The sequence below is a fragment of the Caretta caretta genome, chromosome 3 (assembly GCF_965140235.1).
Source record: "Caretta caretta isolate rCarCar2 chromosome 3, rCarCar1.hap1, whole genome shotgun sequence".
Lineage (NCBI taxonomy): Eukaryota > Metazoa > Chordata > Testudines > Cheloniidae > Caretta > Caretta caretta.
In genome coordinates this window covers 57,686,866-57,706,643 of record NC_134208.1, presented here as the reverse complement: position 1 = coordinate 57,706,643, position 19,778 = coordinate 57,686,866, and the positions used below count along the sequence as shown (strand labels likewise).

At 39.9% G+C, this 19,778-nt stretch overlaps 1 protein-coding gene across 48 annotated transcripts in view; it reads right to left on the bottom strand.

Annotated features, from left to right (window-relative positions):
* The window catches only part of RIMS1 (regulating synaptic membrane exocytosis 1), a 504,482-nt gene that overhangs the window by 356,091 nt on the left and 128,613 nt on the right, over positions 1 to 19,778 (bottom strand). The gene's annotated exons all lie outside the window — the stretch shown is intronic.

Sequence of the window (19,778 nt, the reverse complement as noted above, 5' to 3'; positions counted from 1 at the left end):
GCCGTGTTAGTCTGTATTCGCAAAAAGAAAAGGAGTACTAGTGGCACTTAGAGACTAACCAATTTATTTGAGCATAAGCTTTCATGAGCTCAGGAAAGCTTATGCTCAAATAAATTGGTTAGTCTCTAAGGTGCCACTAGTACTCCTTTTCTTCTTTCAGAGGTATATGGACTTACTAAAGATTAAACTCTGGTCCATTTCTTGGCCCTTACTACAGTGGTCTCTTTCAGTTTTATTGCAGGGCTCTTCCTTCAAAATGTACCTGGAATTCTGACACGAGAGCTCATGCTTTGCATAAATCCATATGAAATTATATGGATGTTATAGAGTGTACCACATATTCCAGTTTTCAGGTGCCAGATTAGTCCAGTTAGCAGTGGTTCCATGAACAAGCAGTTTTTCCTTGGTTGCTTCCAATTTTGTTCTAGAATCTAAATTCTTCATTTAAAAAAATGTAATCACAACCCTTATGGTGGTGACGGTAACCTTCAAAATGTGAACCAGATGAAAATAAACACAGTGGTGTCTTTTTGAGTCTGCAAATCTCCTTAAATAATAAATAGCTTTGAGAAAAGTAAGGACTTTTATTGACCTGAATGAGAAGGAGACTGAAGCTTAAATTATGACAATTTTAAACTTCAACATTGTTAGCAGATCAAACCGTGCAAGAACGAACATCGAAACCATCTACTGTGAATAGTGGCGCATTTTGCTGCCACAAGTAGGAAAATGTTTCATAGTGGGAACCAGGACACCACCACTACGTATTTTTTCCCCAGTGTGACTTCTGGCTTTCTGTCTATTACACCTAGCATGGAAGTCATAGATCCCAGATGAGTGAGAGTACAATAATACAGAGAGACATTTATAACAGATGTACACCTCACCATCCTTATGTGGAAACCACAAGCAAAATTTTCAGATATTTATACTTTGCTCAATATATATCTCCTTAGATATTATAAAAACATGAAAAACTAAGTATCTTATTAATAGAAACAGGACATCTTGAAATTAATACATTATGTAAGTACATGTGTCTGTCCATGAAAGCCTTGATTATCTCTTCATCATTTCCTCCTGCTTTGAGATGGCTACTTTATACTAGCTTTGAGAATCACGCCCTTAAACAGATTTTAGTTACATACCTTTTACTCTTGTGGAAGCTGTACATTTGAGTACCCTTTTCTGAGATATAAATAGGACTCAATCTTAACTAGTAACAATCAACTCAAACTCCCCGCAAAATTTCTTCGAAGTAGTTGCATATTTTTCTTTTTTAGATGCTATTCAAGCTTTGCAATTCATCATCCAATTAACTAATAGATTGGCTGCCAGAATTAATGTTAAAATACATATATTTGGTGTTAGAAATGGTTGTTCATAATTAAATAAATTAGTAATAGTTAAGTAATTAACATCAATGTATGTGACCAAACCACACAGTCTAGTTTGAAGCTTCACTGGTTTCAAATACTAAAAGGGCTGAAGAAGAATTAATTGAATGGAAGCCTTAGTACTCAGGGAATACTGGAACATTTTTTGTTCCAGTACTTGAGCAATTCTAATAGTAAGCAAAGAATGATGTTCTATGTCCTTGTTTTTCCCATCCGATGGTAAGTGAAAGATGGGATTCAGGAATAAATCAATCAGCAATTACACTAATAACAGTAACCTTGTTAGGACACCACTCTAACAAAGAAGCAGAAGAAAAAAGGCAAAGTTATCCTAATTTTCTCTTCTCCCTCTCTATAAACATTATACACTATCCTAAGTGTTTTGTGTTAATGAAAAAGCAGGCTGTAGCACCAAAGACTTAGTTTTGCTAAACCGCTTAAGCAACATTTGCAATGTCGGATTAGATAAGAGAAAAATGGGTCAAGAGAATTAGACAAAATACTGAAAAACAATACTACTACTGGTTACATTATTGGATTTCACCTTTGATATATAACTACTTTTATTAGACTACTAATGCCATCTGCTCACATATAGCTTTCTAATGGGAACTATTAAAAATGTTAAGGAATATGTAAAATAACCAATTTAATTATCCAAATAATTTTAAGAGTACTATAAGTAAATCAATTACACAGAATGTATCCATCAGGAATTTTGGTTAATGTTATTTAATTTGTTTAATTTAATTTGTAAATTGTGACCAAAATTTCTGATGGATATTTTGCTGTACATTTTGTTCAGGATGGAATTATAGCATGGAAATGAATTAATTTTCCCTCCACTGCACACTGGCCTGGTATTGCCAAACTTGGGTTATATAGTAAAGCAGGAAAGAACTGATGACAGAGAGTACAGTACATCTGTTTTTGTCTTAAAACCTTTGTCCTGCTCCTTTTCTATTAAGTATGTGTAGCAAAAAAAAATGGTTTAGCTTTGAAATATTGATATGAAACAGAAACTTTCATTTCAAATTCTGTTGTTGGAAAACCAAAACAGGTTGTTGAAATTGACATTTTCCATAGATTTTGACAAAACTATATTTTCCAAGGGAAAAATATTTTGGTCAAAACATTTCTACCGGCTTGACTGATTAGTTTATCCTAAATTGAATTATTTTTTGATTTGGGGTGGTGGTGGGTTTTTTAATTTGTTATATGGCAGTGACCATGGATTCATTATATCCCTTCATTTTCACTCCTAATGGTCTCACATTTTCCTTTTGCTTTGAAACTTTCTATGCTTGCTTTCATCCCAAAGGGTATTTATTTGTTCATCAGTTACCAAGCCAGATTAGCATGAAAAGATACACAATTCCTACCATAAAAAGTTTCAGTAGCTTCATATGGATAGAAAAAAAATATAAAAATTACTGAGGGTACAAAATGCAGACTCACTGAAAAAAATCAATCTAAATTTGGGTGAGGAAAAAGGGTTAGATTTTTTTTTTAAGTTAAGTTTAAAGTAGTGTGTTTTGCCTGTGCAGTAAAAAAGTTTCATATTTGTTTTTGTTTCATATCAACACAGTGCTTGCTTAAGTGGGTACAGAATAGTGGGCACACATGGCGAATCAACTGCAGTTCTTGTTTTGGATTACTTTATTGGCTCATTCCAAGGATAGATCTTATGAGAAATTCATGTTGTTAGAAGAGCACTTTTTATTTTATAGGAAATACAGAAGCACACTCTATAAAATTCACATTTGGATTTTACCCCGTTCTGCTCAAACATAGGTTTGGCTTCTCGATCTGTCTCATTCAAGCCAGGGACAAAACTCCTATAGACTTTAATAAGGCCAGGATTTCACCGCCATCCTGCTTTTTCCTAACTGGTAAATGGGTTCACTAAGGGTAAAGTCCATCAACTGGGATGGAGAAGGATTCCAGCAGCCCCTTCTCGTGGGGAAAATAAAGGAAAAGATATTGTGTTAAAGTAGCACTAGACCTTAGAAATTAAGTACATAAAAGTAATGAAATTGAAAAGGGTTAAGATTTTCTCCAGTGACATTCTCTCTCCTACATTGCACATATGATATGAAAACCACCAAATGTATTGTTTTATTTTGTTTCTTTTCAAGAAGACCCATTGTTTCTCATTGAAAAAAAAAGACAAAATGTGACAAAAAGGTCCATTTAGCTTAAAGACACGTTCCATACTTTTTCTGCATACGTTTTCTAAGAATGCCATGAATTTGCATCAATTTATGTCTAAATATATTTAAAACCTTTGAAATATGTCGTTAGTCACTTTGGATGTCCAGCAGATGGCACTGAAGATTGCATTTTCACATTGTCTTCTCTCATGTTCAACTGAAATTACTGACTCTCACAACCTTAAACATCTAATTTTCTATAATAAAATTATGTTCTGTTGTGGGCACATCTTATTAGAAAAAAGGTGTCTTCTCATAAGTGGCATCGCTGTAAAAAGTGCAAAATACAGCTCAGCAGCTGTAGCACATATGGTGTGAAAAAAATAGTGCTCTGAATAAGATGCAGTATCTTGCCCCGTACACATACACAATTTTTTCATAAAATCAGTTAATTTTATTGTGTCTATCTTTATCATCATTTTTAATTTTATATCATCCTTAGCAACAATCAGCTCAAGAAGATAAACTCTATGATTTACTTCAAAATGAACATGACAAATTATGTGCTCTGGTGTATTTTCTTCAATCACTTGATCATACTCTGCTTTCAAAGCCAGGAGCAGAATCCAGCAATCCTGATACCCAGCATTCCACTGCTATCTCACAAAGAGCTGTGTGTATCACGTCCCACTCTATGGGTTGGTCCATACAGGGTTTGTCTTTAGTAGGAAAAGGAGTCAAGTTTAGATTGGGCTTAGCTAACACATGCTAAGAATAGAGACTACATGTGACCCAAACACTTTGCTTCCCTTATCAGTTTTCTACCATTCCTAGCTTTGGATTTATATATATTACTAACAGCTTCCCCTTTATTTTATTTTATTTTATTTTTATATCTGCCTTCACTTTCCCTCTAAACCAGGTCAGTTTTTTTAAACAAAACAGAATTCTTCCTTGATTGCAGGATTGTGGCTTTTGGGGCATCTAGTAAAGTGTTCTTAAACAATTCCCAGTTGTCATTCACATTTTTCTGATTAAATTCTTCTTCCCAACTGATTTGGCTCATAATTGTTCACAGCTTTGTGAAATTGGCCCTTTTATTGCATCAAATATATACACCACTGGTCTGGACTTTAATCTATTTGTACATTACAAATGTAATCAAGTCACAATCACTTGTAGATAAAGTTACCACAAATTTTTAGTTCAGTGATTAAGTCCTCAGTGTAAAGATTATGTCTAATATAGTATTCCACTGTGTTTGGATGCAATGCTTTTTGAATTAAGAAATTGTCTTCTATAATATTTAGACATTCAAAGGATGTTTCATATTATATGTATATTATATGTTGTTATATTTATTATTTATATTTGTATTATATTTTAATCACCTGTATTTAGTTTAATGGGAACTGTCTCTTTAAGATCAGGATGTGACATTTGATTGTAAAGTAAGCTTGCAGGAGACAAAGCAGCCTGTGAGAAACCCTGAACGTGTTTAAGCTCAGTCAGAGGTCAGAACTTGGATTAATAAACATCTTTATTGACAGCGCATTATTTTTAAGGTTTAACAATAGAAGTAAATGAGGGTTTGGGAACCTCAGGACACTGCTAATGAAAAGTCATCTGTACCACTAACTGCAAGTGTTCAAAAATCCTGAGTCAGAAACCTAAAATTGTAAGATTTTTATAAAATTACATGAATTTTAGGTAAAATAATTGGTTTGGTTTTTGTTTGTTTTGCCTCCTGGTTTCTCTTGAGTGCTTAGGATTCAGTTAGGCCACATTTTCAAGCTTCTCTCTACAACCATGAGGATGCAAAAATCTTAGGTTTGTTTTTTTTAAGTGAAAGTTCAGATTCTCCCATATTCACATGACTCCAGGAACTAGGGCTTTAAGTATAACACCAAATATCATAAGACATTATGATAAATCGGGAGAGTTGATAACACTGAGACCCTCCTACTATGAGTCCAGGTTAGACCAGTAGGAATTAAAAGTTGTTAGCCTTTAATGATGTTGGGTGGCTCCTCTATGAAATATGTTTGAGCTCTGACTAAGTTACAGCTCCCTTATCACAAATTCACATCTTTTTTTGGTAGAAATTGGTAGAATCAGAAGAGAGGCCAAGAACTATCTAGGTCACAACACTGAGATACCCCTTCTTCCCCTAGAGAAAGCAATTTTCAAGCTAAAACTTTACTAAATGAAGGCTTTTTAAATGTACAAATTATCTAATTAAATAACTTGCATAAAATGTCACACATGGAGCTGCATGAAACCTGGCAATGCTGTAAGTAATTGGAAGATTCCATTTTCATACATTTTATTTTTTTAGTGTGCAGCTATAGCCCACCAGTGCTCTCAATTTTTATCTGTCGTGAAAGAGACTACCTACTAAAAGATAAAGTTGCTTCAGAAACCTTGTGACTCAAGAGGGACAATTGGTTGATTGTGAGTCAGTGATGTGTGATAGCTAAAATAAAGGAAACTATATTTGCTAGCTTCCCACTATTCCTCCCAGCATGATCACAGGCAGCTGCTCTACCAGGAAGGTTCCCTCTGACCAAGCCTGCAGGAACTTTTATAGACTTTCTTTTTTAGCTAAAAGTTGCTTTTATATATCAAAGATGAACTAACTCTTATGAAAACTCCACTTCATGTCGGTTTTCAATTACATACTTCTGTAATGACAGGTTTCAGAGTAACAGCCGTGATAGCCTGTATTCGCAAAAAGAAAAGGAGTACTTGTGGCACCTTAGAGACTAACCAATTTATTTGAGCATAAGCTTTCGTCACGAAAGCTTATGCTCAAATAAATTGGTTAGTCTCTAAGGTGCCACAAGTACTCCTTTTCTTTATACTTCAGTAAGAGAAGCCTTTGTCATTGGACCCAATCCTGCAGGTCCTGATAAAACTAAACTCCTGAGTTCAATGGAATTTATCATAAATAAGGCCTTTAAAATTAGATTCAATATTTTTGCAACATGGTGTAGTTATTAAGGGCCTGATGCTGTGCCCATAGAAGTTAAGAAAAAATCTCCCATCAACTCCATAGGAACGGAAGCAGGCTTAGAGATTAGGAAAGGAAAGGGAATAAAATAAAGAGAGGGAAAGAGAAAGAAACCTAGTGAAGAGATGGAGAGGGAGAGGAGAAAGAAGAATAAGTGCTCGACCATCCACAGCTGTATCAGAGCTGTGCTCAATGCACCAGAGTTGGGAGGGTAAAATGGCTTTACATGACCTTTTTGCGACCAGCCCTTGTTGCAGCGGTTCAACTACCAGCATGTTAAAGAATCATCAGAGCTGCTCTAAATTACACTGGCTTGTAACAGCCAAGAATTACTCAAGCACGGCTTGCTCCCGTCATGCTTCTTTATACCCCCCAACAGCAAGTCCCCAACATGCTCCCACGCCTGGGAGTCACTAGGCTATTTTGGGCAAAATGACCTACACCTCCTGCTTCTCCTCCAGCCATTTTGTGTGGAGCTAGGCAGCCATCTATCTCATTCCCCCCAGAAGCAGCTTAGGTACCTATGCCAACTGACTCCATGCGGCAAGGCCCGTACATGGATCGCTAAGCAGATGTAGGTGGCTATCTCTGAGACAGGGGAGGGGTTTAGGACACAATCCTCTCATTAGCATCTCCCATTGACTAGCTTAGGCAGCTCCCGGCCTAGCATGCTGGCTTTTGTGGATCACATTCTTAGGTGCCTATCTCTCCCCATTCATTGTACATGGAGACTGGGCACCTAAATCGGCTTTGTGGATGACAATGTTGTTCCTGTGATTTTCTATGCATCTAAAAGTTAGACATTATGACATTCAGCGGTGAAACAGTCCCTTCGTGGATCCCACCCTTAGTGACTTAACAAGAAAAAGTCCCATTGATTTCAGATTGCAAACCCTGGTGGAGGTCTACAGCCTGGTTGAAGCATTTGTGCTTCCTTAACTTGTAGAAATTCCTCAGAAGATGGCTTTGCTTGCAAATCTAGCACAGGCTATTTGCTTGTCGATCTAAGTTACACAACTTCAGCTACATAAATAAAGACTGGTCCAGATGCTCAAAGGTAATTAGGCTCCTAACTTCCACTGACATGAACAGGAGTTAAGTGCCTAAATACCTTTGAGGCTCTGGGCCACGGTCACATCGCATGATGATCCTTCATCTGATTTTAATCAAAGGGCAATAGACAACAGATTGAGTTCTATTTATTAATGTTTTTATACTGCACCAAAACCATGCTATCTGAGCATCTATATCTCACTCAGGAGGGAATCCCATTGGTATCAATATGATGTTTAATGTCTATTATCATTAATACACATGTTATAATCCGAAATACAAAAGACCAATAGATCATCTAGGTCTTGTAAGAACAGGAGTGCTGCTTTTTGTCATGGAGAAGTGCAGAGTGGGATTCCTTGGCCTTGAAAGTCTTTCTTTTCAATAGGCATCCAATTTTGTGAAAGCAAAAGTATGCAGAATATGTGAAAAGCAAAAGGCTACTGAAGACGCGATAAATCGACCGCCGAGCGCTCTCCTGTCGACTCCGGTACTCCACTGGAGCGAGAAGTGTAGGTGGAGTTGACGGGGGAGTGTCAGCAGTCAACCTACTGTAGTGAAAACACCACAGTAAGTAGATCTAAGTACATCGACTTCAGCTACGCTATTTACGTAGCTGAAGTTGTGTAACTTAGATCGACCCTCCCCCCAGTGTAGACCAGGCCTAAGTCTCACTGAAGTTAAACAACCTGAAAACCAATCATCAACAGTTTAAAGACTCTGAAAACAAATAATCAAACATTTTTCTTTTGAAAATAAATAACACAGATTTAAATAACTCCAAGGACTATTTTAATATTGTGAGGAGAGTGATAAAATGTACCGTATTCAGGACATACCAACCTTTTATGTTCAATGAGATATTTTAGCTTTCTATAATTTACTTAAAAAGAAAAGGAGTACTTGTGGCACCTTAGCGACTAACCAATTTATTTGAGCATAAGCTTTCGTGAGCTACAGCTCACTTCATCGGATGCATACTGTGGAAAGTATAGAAGATCTTTTTATACACACAAAGCATGAAAAAATGGGTGTTTACCACTACAAAAGGTTTTTTCTCCCCCCACCTCACTCTCCTGCTGGTAATAGCTTATCTAAAGTGATCACTCTCCTTACAATGTGTATGATAATCAAGTTGGGCCATTTCCAGCACAAATCCAGGTTTCCCCCCCCCACACACACACACAAACCCACTCACCTGTTGGTAATAGCTTATCTAAAGTGATCACTCTCCTTACAATGTGTATGATAATCAAGGTGGGCCATTTCCAGCACAAATCCAGGGTTTAACAAGAACTTATGGGGGGGCGGGGGGAGGAAAAAACAAGGGGAAATAGGTTACCTTGCATAATGACTTAGCAAGGTAACCTATTTCCCCTTGTTTTTTCCTACCCCCCCCCCCCCCCCGACGTTCTTGTTAAACCCTGGATTTGTGCTGGAAATGGCCCACCTCGATTATCATACACATTGTAAGGACAGTGATCACTTTAGATAAGCTATTACCAGCAGGAGAGTGAGGTGGGGGGAGAGAAAACCTTTTGTAGTGGTAAACACCCATTTTTTCATGCTTTGTGTGTATAAAAAGATCTTCTATACTTTCCACAGTATGCATCCGATGAAGTGAGCTGTAGCTCACGAAAGCTTATGCTCAAATAAATTGGTTAGTCTCTAAGGTGCCACAAGTCCTCCTTTTCTTTTTGCGAATACAGACTAACACGGCTGTTACTCTGAAACCTATAATTTACTTAGTACACTCTGAATACTAGATCAGTCTCCAATTATTAGGTATTTATTTTCTAAGCTATTTCTGTGTATATTTCAATACCAAAGTTAGTGTTAGACAAATTGTAATTTCTTTTCTATTTTATTTGCTATGGGTGACATCTGTTTTCATTCTTTAATTAAAATACTTCGTTAAATATGTATTTATGGCCTATCATCTAAATAATAATACAGGTGCCGTAAATAAATTCATCTTTTCAAATATAGTTCCAATAAGCAGTCACCAAATTCCCATGGGAAAATGAATTTCTGCTTTTAGCTGCAGTATTCACACACAAATCACTTCATGAAACCAGCCCAGATTGCTAATGGCAAACCCCAAAATCATAAGAAATACAAGAAATATAAAGTAAAGCCATATATTGGCATACATTATCCTTCACACATTGAAGCCAACAGACATTCCAAATGCACGCCATCTGTTCTCCAGCAAATCATCCTGCTCAGCCACAATCACCCACCATGGTCACACACAAACTAGCATAACTCTGCCCTATGTTTGATATATTTCTATGGGATTCCTCATTATTTTTCCTACTTATGGCATTTTTTACATTATTGCCCCTTAGGAATGTTAACCAGCTATAACAAACTTCTTTGTTTGTAATATTAGAATTGTGAACTATGCTATGCTATTAGTGATTGTTCTATCAGTGAGGCACCTTTGGTTATGTGCCATAAGCAGCACGGATGTGTTAATCTTTGGTATGTATATTGCTTTGTATTTTGTTTTATCCAAATGGAGAAGTTAAGGTTGTCTGGTTGAAATTTCAGTGAAAGTGCTTTGCACCTTTTGAAACAAAACAACAACAGCAAAAAGAACACTCGCTGTTATGCAAACATCTTATGCAAAATATTAAATGAGAATCTGCATATTCTGATTTGCATCCAATTTGTTCATATCCCCAAACTTCAGCTTTAAAAAAAACTGATTGAAGATTTAGTCTGGTGAAAGGTGTCAGATTGACAACTCTTGTAAACAAAGTCCTCTGTTTATCAAGTAGTAGGGCAAGTTTCCCATGCTCACTGCACTGCCAGCATACCTCAAATCTCATCAGGAAGGACTTCCTTTATAGGTAACAGGGGTAGTTCAGACTCCAAGACCCTTACAATTCTTGGCCTCTTCTAAATATGTTAATTAGTGCAAACAGAGGGAACTTGAACTGAGACAAATCAAATTATCTCAGAGGGGCCAAACAACGCTTAGATGGAAATATATACATAACATGAGAAGGATGGGGATCTATAGGATGTCCTAAATTACCACTATTTTGGAAACTAAAACATTTCATTTTATGTTACATTACTGCATTAAACAGGAGGATTTGAAGATGCAAACTAAAATTTTCAAACTCGGTGTCTAAAGTTAAACTACTAAATCAAAATTCAGATGCCCAAATGAAATCTTTTGGCCAGAAGCTACGTATATAAATACCTTCTAAAAGAAAATACATCTGTTGGAAATTTACCTAAAGTTTCATCAGGATTCAGAAAGAAAGAAATATACTATTGTCTTCACTGGCCAATCAACACCCTTAATTCTCAATTTTCTTAGAGCAACATGAGACAACACTGTTAGCAAAATAAGTGTGCTTCAAAATGTTTGGGAATCAAGAGCACTGATTAGCTGGTGAGGAGGCAATGATTTATAATACAGGGAATGAGTATAAAACCACTCAGTGAATGTTTTGTTGCTGGTACTGAGCCACAGCCAACTAACAGCTGCAAACAAGCGGAGAAAGAATGAACATGAACACTTGCAGAATGGGCTCAGTTTAAAAATAGTTATAGTGCTACTTGATCCTAGACAGGCTTTTATCGAATGCATCCATTTTAAATATATTTTCCTTTACCCAGACATTATAGAGAGGGCTTTCAATTCTGCTTTCATAACTGAAGACAGAATCTAGAATATTTCAGACAAAGGTTCAACTTTTCCCCCAATCATTTGTCTAGGGCTAGGCCATATTCACCTTTCCACACTAGTCTCATAAAAGCAATGCTGAATCTCATTCAGCATAAAGTTCTCATCTCTCACACAAGTGACATGCAAAAACGTGTCTTCTCAGTGAGCTGACCTGTATAATCAGGAGAGGTTAGTGCAGTAGTGCACTAACACGGCCGTTTCGTTGGCAGAAGTACTGTGAGCTTTGTGGTAGTGGTGTAAATAATCTGTGTGAGCATGAACAGGATCACCTCCACTGAACCAAAAAGTTTTATGAAGTACCTATGCCAGATATTTTAATGAAGTACTTATGCCTCAAAATACATTATATGAGTCACTGAAGAATACTCTGATTTATTTTCTCTTCATAAGCACCAATTTAGGTACTTCAGCCATGCCCATCGGTGCGCTATTTGAGTGCCTCAGAAATTCAATAAGCAGAACACAGCAATATGCTATATCTCTCTTCTTCCCCATTCTGAGGGGAGATTAATTTTTATTTGTTCAAATATGTGATTTTGATGGAATTACTGAGGAAAGGTTAGGTCAAAGAAGTAGGATTTATGTTTCATTATGAAGTCAGTGATGTTTATGATCATTCTTATCTCCTCCAGAAGCTAATCCCACTGTCACAAGCAGACTCAAATATCTATGTGGCCCAACCACTAGAGTGGGACAGAGGGCCACACTGTCTAAGCACACACAGGGCATGAAGTTCACACAAAAACAAATGGAAAGTGATGGGGTAAATTAGACTGAGTGAGGAATAACTTAATGACACTAGCCATATATGGTATCAATTGCTTGATAAACTCACACAGAATATATACTTACCGAAGGGATAAGCAAACCTCTCAAATGTACCTCATTGTGTGATACCTCCCACACTGAGGCTGTTCTATACCCGCTTTCTTACTGCACTGCAATTTTAGGTGATATTCCAGCCTGCATCTCTGGGACTGTATTCCTTCGCTTCTTACCCTCCTCTCCAGGAAGCAGAGAGATGGCTGCTGCTCAAGAACCAACAGGGAAGGAGTGAGAAGGTGTAAGCTGAGGGGAACTAATACCTTTTTTATAAGACAGGAGGGATGTTGGGTAGGGTTGCCAACTTTCTGATCGCAGAAAACTGAATAGCCTTGCCCCGCCCTGCCCCACCCTGTCCAGCTCCTCCCCAGCTCACTCCATTCCCCTGCCTCCGTCGCTTGCTCTCCCCCGCCCTCGCTCAATCGCTCATTTTAACTGGGCTGGGGCAGGGGGTTGGGGTGTGGGAAGGGGTGAGGGTGAGTGCTCTGACGGGGAGTGTGGGCTCTGGGATGGGGCCAGAGATGAGGGGTTTAGGGTACAGGAGGGGGCTCTGGGATAGGGGGCCAAGGGGTTTGGCATGCAGGAGGGGGATCCAGGCTGGGGGTTGGAGTGTGGGAGGGGGTTCAGGGTGTGGACTCTGGGCGGCGCTTACTTCAGGAGGCTTCCAGAAGCTACTGGCATGCCCCTGCACCCCCTAGGTGCAGAGGTAGCCAGGGGGCTCTGTGTGCTGCCTCCATCTTCACGCACCACCCCCACAGCTCCCACTGGCCGCTGTTCCCGGCCAATGGGAGCTGTGGAGCCGGAGATTGGGGTGGGGGTAGCACGTAGAGCTTCCCTGGCCGGCCCTGCACCTAGGGGCCGCAGGGACATGCAGGCCGCTTCCGGGAGCCCTGCGGAGCCAGGGCAGGCAGGGAGCCTGCCTTAGCCCTGCTGCATGCTGACCAAACTTTTAGTGGACTGGTCCTGCCAGGGTCCCTTTTTGACCAGGCGTTCCAGTCAAAAACCAGATGCCTGGCAACACTATGTTGGAGGGAGCAGAACACGCCCTGGGCAGCTTAGCTCTTTCTGCTCCCTTCGCTATTGTGAAAAAAGCATGGCTCCTCTCCATTGCCACCTCCTCTCCCCTCACATGCCTCTCTTTGTGCCAAAAGGAAAGGGAGAGGGGAGGAAAAAGCAACAGAGGTCCCAAAGTTGCTGTAGCAGGGGCAGCTTGGGAAGCCTCTCATCTCCCAGAAAGGGGAAGGGGCACAGCAGTTGAAGCAAAGTAGGGAGATCCCAGCCAGCAATAACTGGGAGGAGAAGAGGGTATATATTAATTGGGGGGATTGTTTTTTTGTGGGGTAAGAGGCGACGTTGTGGCAGCACTGTGTGTCTGGAGGGCTACATTAACTCAGTCTGTGGCCTGGACAGAGAAAATAGCCCACACAGACACCAAATAGCTAAAAGGTGGGGTATATGATTTTATTGTGTGTTGTGCCAAAGCTGACAGACTATAATGTTTTTTTTTTAAATAGAAAACCTGATTTTAAGGATGTTTTAAATGTAATAAATTAGTTTTGCTCTCTGTAACTGGATAATGCAGGAGGGAAGGGCAAAGCCTGCTACAGACTGCAAAACTAGTATATATTACATTCAGACAGTGAGAATACATGCTTGACTCTGAAAACCATTATAATCTGTCAATAGTGGCACAACACACAACAAAGCACAGGTGTAATGCATTTCAGTCATCTGATACACATTGGCAAGAGACTATGGGAGCTGGGACAAAATAATGGAAGACTGTTTTGGAAGAACTATTATTATGGGCTTACCAGACTTCCTGTATACGCCTGAGAGTGGGTTCCCATATAATGCGTCCACTCCCTCACACACCCATACATACAAAAATTTTGAATCTTTCTGGCATGCAACATGCTAAACAGATGATAGGTATCAGATGGTAAGACAGGGTGAGCAACAAAGATACGACAAAGCACAGTAGTCTGTAAGCAGAGCAATGCTACTGAAATTGTAACTACCATATGGTGGTAATAAACAGGACATGTGCAAAACAGGAAAAGATTTCACAGCAAGGGGTGTGATAAGAGTCAGCAAGAGGCAGAACTAGAAAAGACACAATGGGATTGCAAGCACAACAAACAGTGATGGCATTTCATATTAATTATCCTCAACTAAGTCCCAGTGTGTACAGTACGTCTTATACCTAAAAATACTTTAAACAGCCTTGCTGTGAGCACCTCTAATTTATCATCCTGTTCACCTTCCTTTGTAATATCCATATTTACAAGGAATAAAAAAGACTCATACATCTATTTTAAATATACTGTCAAAGGGCTCGAACACAAGACAATGATTCAGCTCATCTTCTGTGTATTTAATTCTCTCCAGTCTTTTGGATGCCAAATAAACACAAATGAAAAACATATGGCATCTTAATGGACTGGAAGAAAAGGAGGACAGGGGCTGATATTTAAAGGAAAGCATGGCATTCAGGTAGTACATTTTAAACCTCCTTTCAGCTAGAGTTTGATATATATGTTTTTGTTTTTAATGGAAGAGACTGGCCTATTCTTCTCTACTGAAGTTCAGTACTTTGCTCACTACTAAGCCAAATTTACTACTTATGACAATGAATGCATACCTCTTCCTAGGTTCTTATATGAGTGCTCAGTACCATATTATCCCATATCTATCAACGTCAATGCTGAATATGGCCTTACTGGTATATTTATATGTAATTTATTTAGATATTGTACTATCGTAGGTGTGCTTGGCTCTTAAAAGGCAGAATACACAGTTCCTGAACCAAAGACCTCACCGTCTAAGACTCCTATCCTGCAAAGGGGCACCTGTGGAGAAGTTTACAGAATAGGGGCTTTAACTAGGCTATGTAGAGATAAAAAAAAGTTTATATGGAATCTGACTTTTGCCTCACATTCCATTGGTCATAGCTGATAATAAGTGAGCCACCTCAGAGAGCTCGGACTTATTCTGGGCTGGGAAATGGAATCTTCCCCTTTTTTGTTGTCGTTTTTTTATTATTATTATTTTTTTAAAAAAGCCAACATGGCCTTTTTCCTTAGTTGTGGGGCTGTGAATTTTCGGGCATCTAGTAAGGTGTTCTTAAATTATTCCCAGTTATCATTCACATTTTTCTGATTAAATTTTTCCTCCTAGATGTTTTGGCTTACAGTTGTTTTCAGCTTTATGAAACTGGTCCTATTAAAGCACCAAGTATATATATTACCAATCTGGACTTTATTCTGCTTGCATGTTCAGAGAGTCCATGTTCATTGTTCACTGAGTATTCAGAGACTGTGAATATATTTGTGTTCACACAGACATTCCACAAAACTATCTCGTTTGCACAAGTTCCTGAGAGGAAAACATAATGAACAAACAAGTAGTATCAACTGGATTTTGTTTTGGTATAAACGCTACCAAGAGACGCCTAGAATAACGTACACATAATTTCAGATTTCATCTTCTTGAGTTGCTTTTGTTGCTGTTTTGTTTTGTTTATTCTTATGCTCATGAACAGATATATCCCACATTTACTACTTATGTGAAAAATCTTCCTAAATGGCACTCCCATAATTTGAATTAAATAATTCTGTCATATCACCACATGTATAGATATGAATAACTGGTTTGCATTATTACCAGAACAGAATCACTTCTCTGGTTCCTGATCTACTGAGAACGCAAGCAGAGGAGAAAAAGAGAGGGATGTGACTACCCCTTGGGACAACACATCTGGAAGAACTCCAGTTACATTTTTATGGCTGACTGAGAACAACGCTTCCTCAGCTCTCGTCTCCTAATGCCCCTACTCTACTTGCGCTACATTGATGACATCTTCATCATCTGGACCCGTGGAAAAGAAGCCCTGAAGGAATTCCACCATGATTTCAATAATTTGCATCCCACCATCAACCTCAGCCTGGACCAGTCCACACAAGAGATCCACTTCCTGGACACGATGGTGCTAATAAGCGATGGTCACATAAACACCACGCTATACCTGAAACCAACTGACCACTATACTTACCTGCATGTCTCCAGCTTTCATCCAGACCACACCACATGATCCATTGTCTACAAGCTCTACAATACAACCGCATTTGCTCCAACCCCTCAGACAGAGACAAACACCTACAAGATCTCTATCAAGCATCTTACAACTACAATACCCACCTGCTGAAGTGAAGAAACAGATTGACAGAGCCAGAAGTGTACCCAGAAGTCACCTACTACAGGATAGGCCCAACAAAGAAAATAACAGAACGCCACTAGCCATCACCTTCAGACCCCAACTAAAACCTCTCCAGCACATCAAGGATCTACAACCTATCCTGAAGGACGACCCCTCACTCTCACAGATCTTGGGAGACAGGCCAGTCCTTGCTTACAGACAGCCCCCCAACCTGAAGCAAATACTCACCAGCAACCACACACCACACAACAGAACCACTAACCCAGGAACCTATCCTTGCAACAAAGCCTGTTGCCAACTGTGTCCACATATCTATTCAGGGGACACCATCATAGGGCCTAATCACATCAGCCGCACTATCAGAGGCTCGTTCACCTGCACATCTCCCAATGTGATATATGCCATCATGGGCCAGCAATGCCCCTCTGCCATGTACACTGGCCAAACTGGACAGTCTCTACGTAAAAGAATAAATGGACACAAATCAGACGTCAAGAATTATAACATTCAAAAACCAGTCGGAGAACACTTCAATCTCGCTGGTCACTCGATTACAGACCTAAAAGTCACAATATTACAACAAAAAAACTTAAAAAACAGACTCCAGCGAGAGACTGCTGAATTAATTAATTTGCAAACTGGACACCATTAAATTAGGCTTGAATAAAGACTGAGAGTGGATGTATCATTCCACAAAGTAAAACTATTTCCCCATGTTTATTTTTCCCCCTACTGTTCCTCACACGTTCTTGTCAACTGCTGGAAATGGCCCATCTTGATTATCACTACAAAAGGTTTTTTATCTCTCCTGCTGGTAATAGCTCACCTTAACTGATCACTCTCTATATAGTGTGTATGATAACACTCATTGTTTCATGTTCTGTGTGTGTGTATATATATCTTCCTACTGTATTTTCCACTGCATGCATCCGATGAAGTGGGTTTTAGCCCACAAAAGCTTATGCTCAAATAAATTGGTTAGCCTCTAAGGTGCCACGAGTACTCCTGTTCTTTTTATAAAGTAAGTAATCTTCCTTTCTTCTTTGCATGCTGGTCCCCACAGGTATTCACTGTGGGTGACTCCCAAGCCGTATTCATTGAGGAGGAGGGTGCAAAGAAGTATGCTGTACCACAGAGTGGCGGACCTCTGAGCCAAAGGAGGCATCCCCAACAGAAGCTTGAACCAGACTGTAAAGCCTGGTGAAGGTATGTACGGAGTCCCAAGTAGCTGCTCTGCATATGTCTGAGAGAGGGACTCCCTGCAAGAAGGCTACTGACACTACTAGGGCTCTCTTTGAGTGGGCCCTGACAGGGATGATGTGGGAGGAAATCCACTAAAAGTGCCTTTGAGAAGAGATAGCTCCCCCTTCATTCTTTCGACAATAGTGAGGAGCAGTCTGGAAACTGCCACAAGGGTGCCATTCTGTGCAGTTAGAAAGACAGAGCAGTGTGCACATCCAGAGAATGGAGCCTTGTCTCCTTCATGCTGTGGTGAACCTTAACGTAAAACACCAGAAGGTGAACAGTCTGGTCAAGGTGAAATTCAGAAGGCATTTTAGAGATGAATTTTGGATCCAATCATGAAGAAACTTTGTCCTTGTGAAAAACAGTATAAGGTGGGTCTGCCATAAGGGGCCCAAGCTTCCCTACACTTCTAGCAGCGGTAATCACCAAAGGCAATAAAAAGGCAACTTTCAAAGAAAGGTGCAGGAGGGAGCAGGAGGCCAAGAAGTTTAAATGCTGGTCTCATTACAGCAAAAAGGACAAGAGTCATACAAAAGAGTTTTGTCCAGTTACCCCTCAGGAACATTGTAGTAGTGGGATGGATAAAGACCGAGCAGCCCTCCACTCAAAAGGGAGTGTAAGGGGGTGTACCAAGTGTACCAAGTGTACCTGTAAGCAGCCGATAGACAAGCCTGACATCTTCAGTGAGAGAAGATATTCCAGGATGCAGGGGATACACAATGCCTCAGGAGGGAAGTGGTGCTGCAGGCACCAAAGAGAGAATCCCCCCCATTTGGTAGAATAGCATGTCTGCATTGAGGGTCTCCCGTTATTGCTGAGGATGGATTGAACATTCTAAGAGCATGCCTTATGCTCATTGTACATCCAAAACATTTTTCCTACAGTGTGCTGCCAGATGTAGGAACAATGGGTTGGGGTGGTCTGTCCAGCCTTTTGGACAGCAGGCCCAGGAGTGGTCATAGTGGATGTATTAGCAGGAGGCTAGCTGCAGGATGGTAATGAACCACAATTTCCTCAGATACCATGGGGCTATCAGGATCACATTTAGCTTGCTTTTCCCAAATTTGGCAAGGTTAACAAAGGGATGGGAAGGAAGGCATACATCCACGGTTCTGACCAGGTGTGCTCCAGATAGTTTTAGCAGATTATTTGGCCTTGTTAATGGGGAGTGCCACTTCAGAGGGAGTCATAGCCAGGAAAATATCCAGGAGCTTGTGGGTCAGAACTTGGACCTCCTCTAGTGGGATTTGTAGAGCTCGATCCTCTTAAGAAGGTCCTGGCGCAGCTTAAAATCATCCAGTGGTGATGGAAAGGCTAGTGACACTGCCTCATTGCCGAAGACAAAAAAGTACACTGGTGGATCCAATGGTACTGGCAGTACTGACTGCTCCTCCTTCATCAAGTGCTCCTGTGGAGACTGTGGTTCTTCACCTGGGGGTGACCGCTACTCAGAGTAATACAGAGGGTCCTTGTACTCAGGTGCCCAAAAGTACTCCCAGGGGCCCTAATAAAGTTGATGACCATAAGCATAGGAGTATGCAGGTGGACCCCTGGTGGTGCCAGAGGAAGGGTTGAGGAAGACCTTTTTGTGACACTGCACCCTATATTTCATCATAGTAATATTATTATAATATGGTTATGGCATAATTATGATGTATTTTGTACAAGATAAGTCTGTGAGGTGTCACTGGAAAAGTTATGATTGGCTGAATAGGATTATCCTGTTTCTATGCATGTATCATTTTTGTATCTGAAGTTATAAATACTATGTATCTGTACTTCAAATGTACTTATTCATGGGTAACGCCCACTAGACAAGATGCTTTCAGTCTAGATAGTGGGTGGGGAAGGGCCTGTTCTGGGCAGTGGGCCATTAGAAAGATCAATAAGCCTCAGGAGAAGCTTATCTCCCATCTGGTGATGAGCCTCCCTGAGAATGCTACAAACAGCCTGTGAGTGACGGCTGCTATGACCCTACAAAGACATGTGACCAGGCCACATGATGCTGGACTTCATCTTGGGATGTCAGTATTTTTCCACAAACTGGTCTGGGAACCAAGCTTTGGGAACAAAGAGTTCCTGCCACATGCAAAAGCTATATAAGGCAAGGAGTGACATCACCTGGGGTTCTTCACTCCTGCACAAGAAAACTCCTGGAAACACCTGA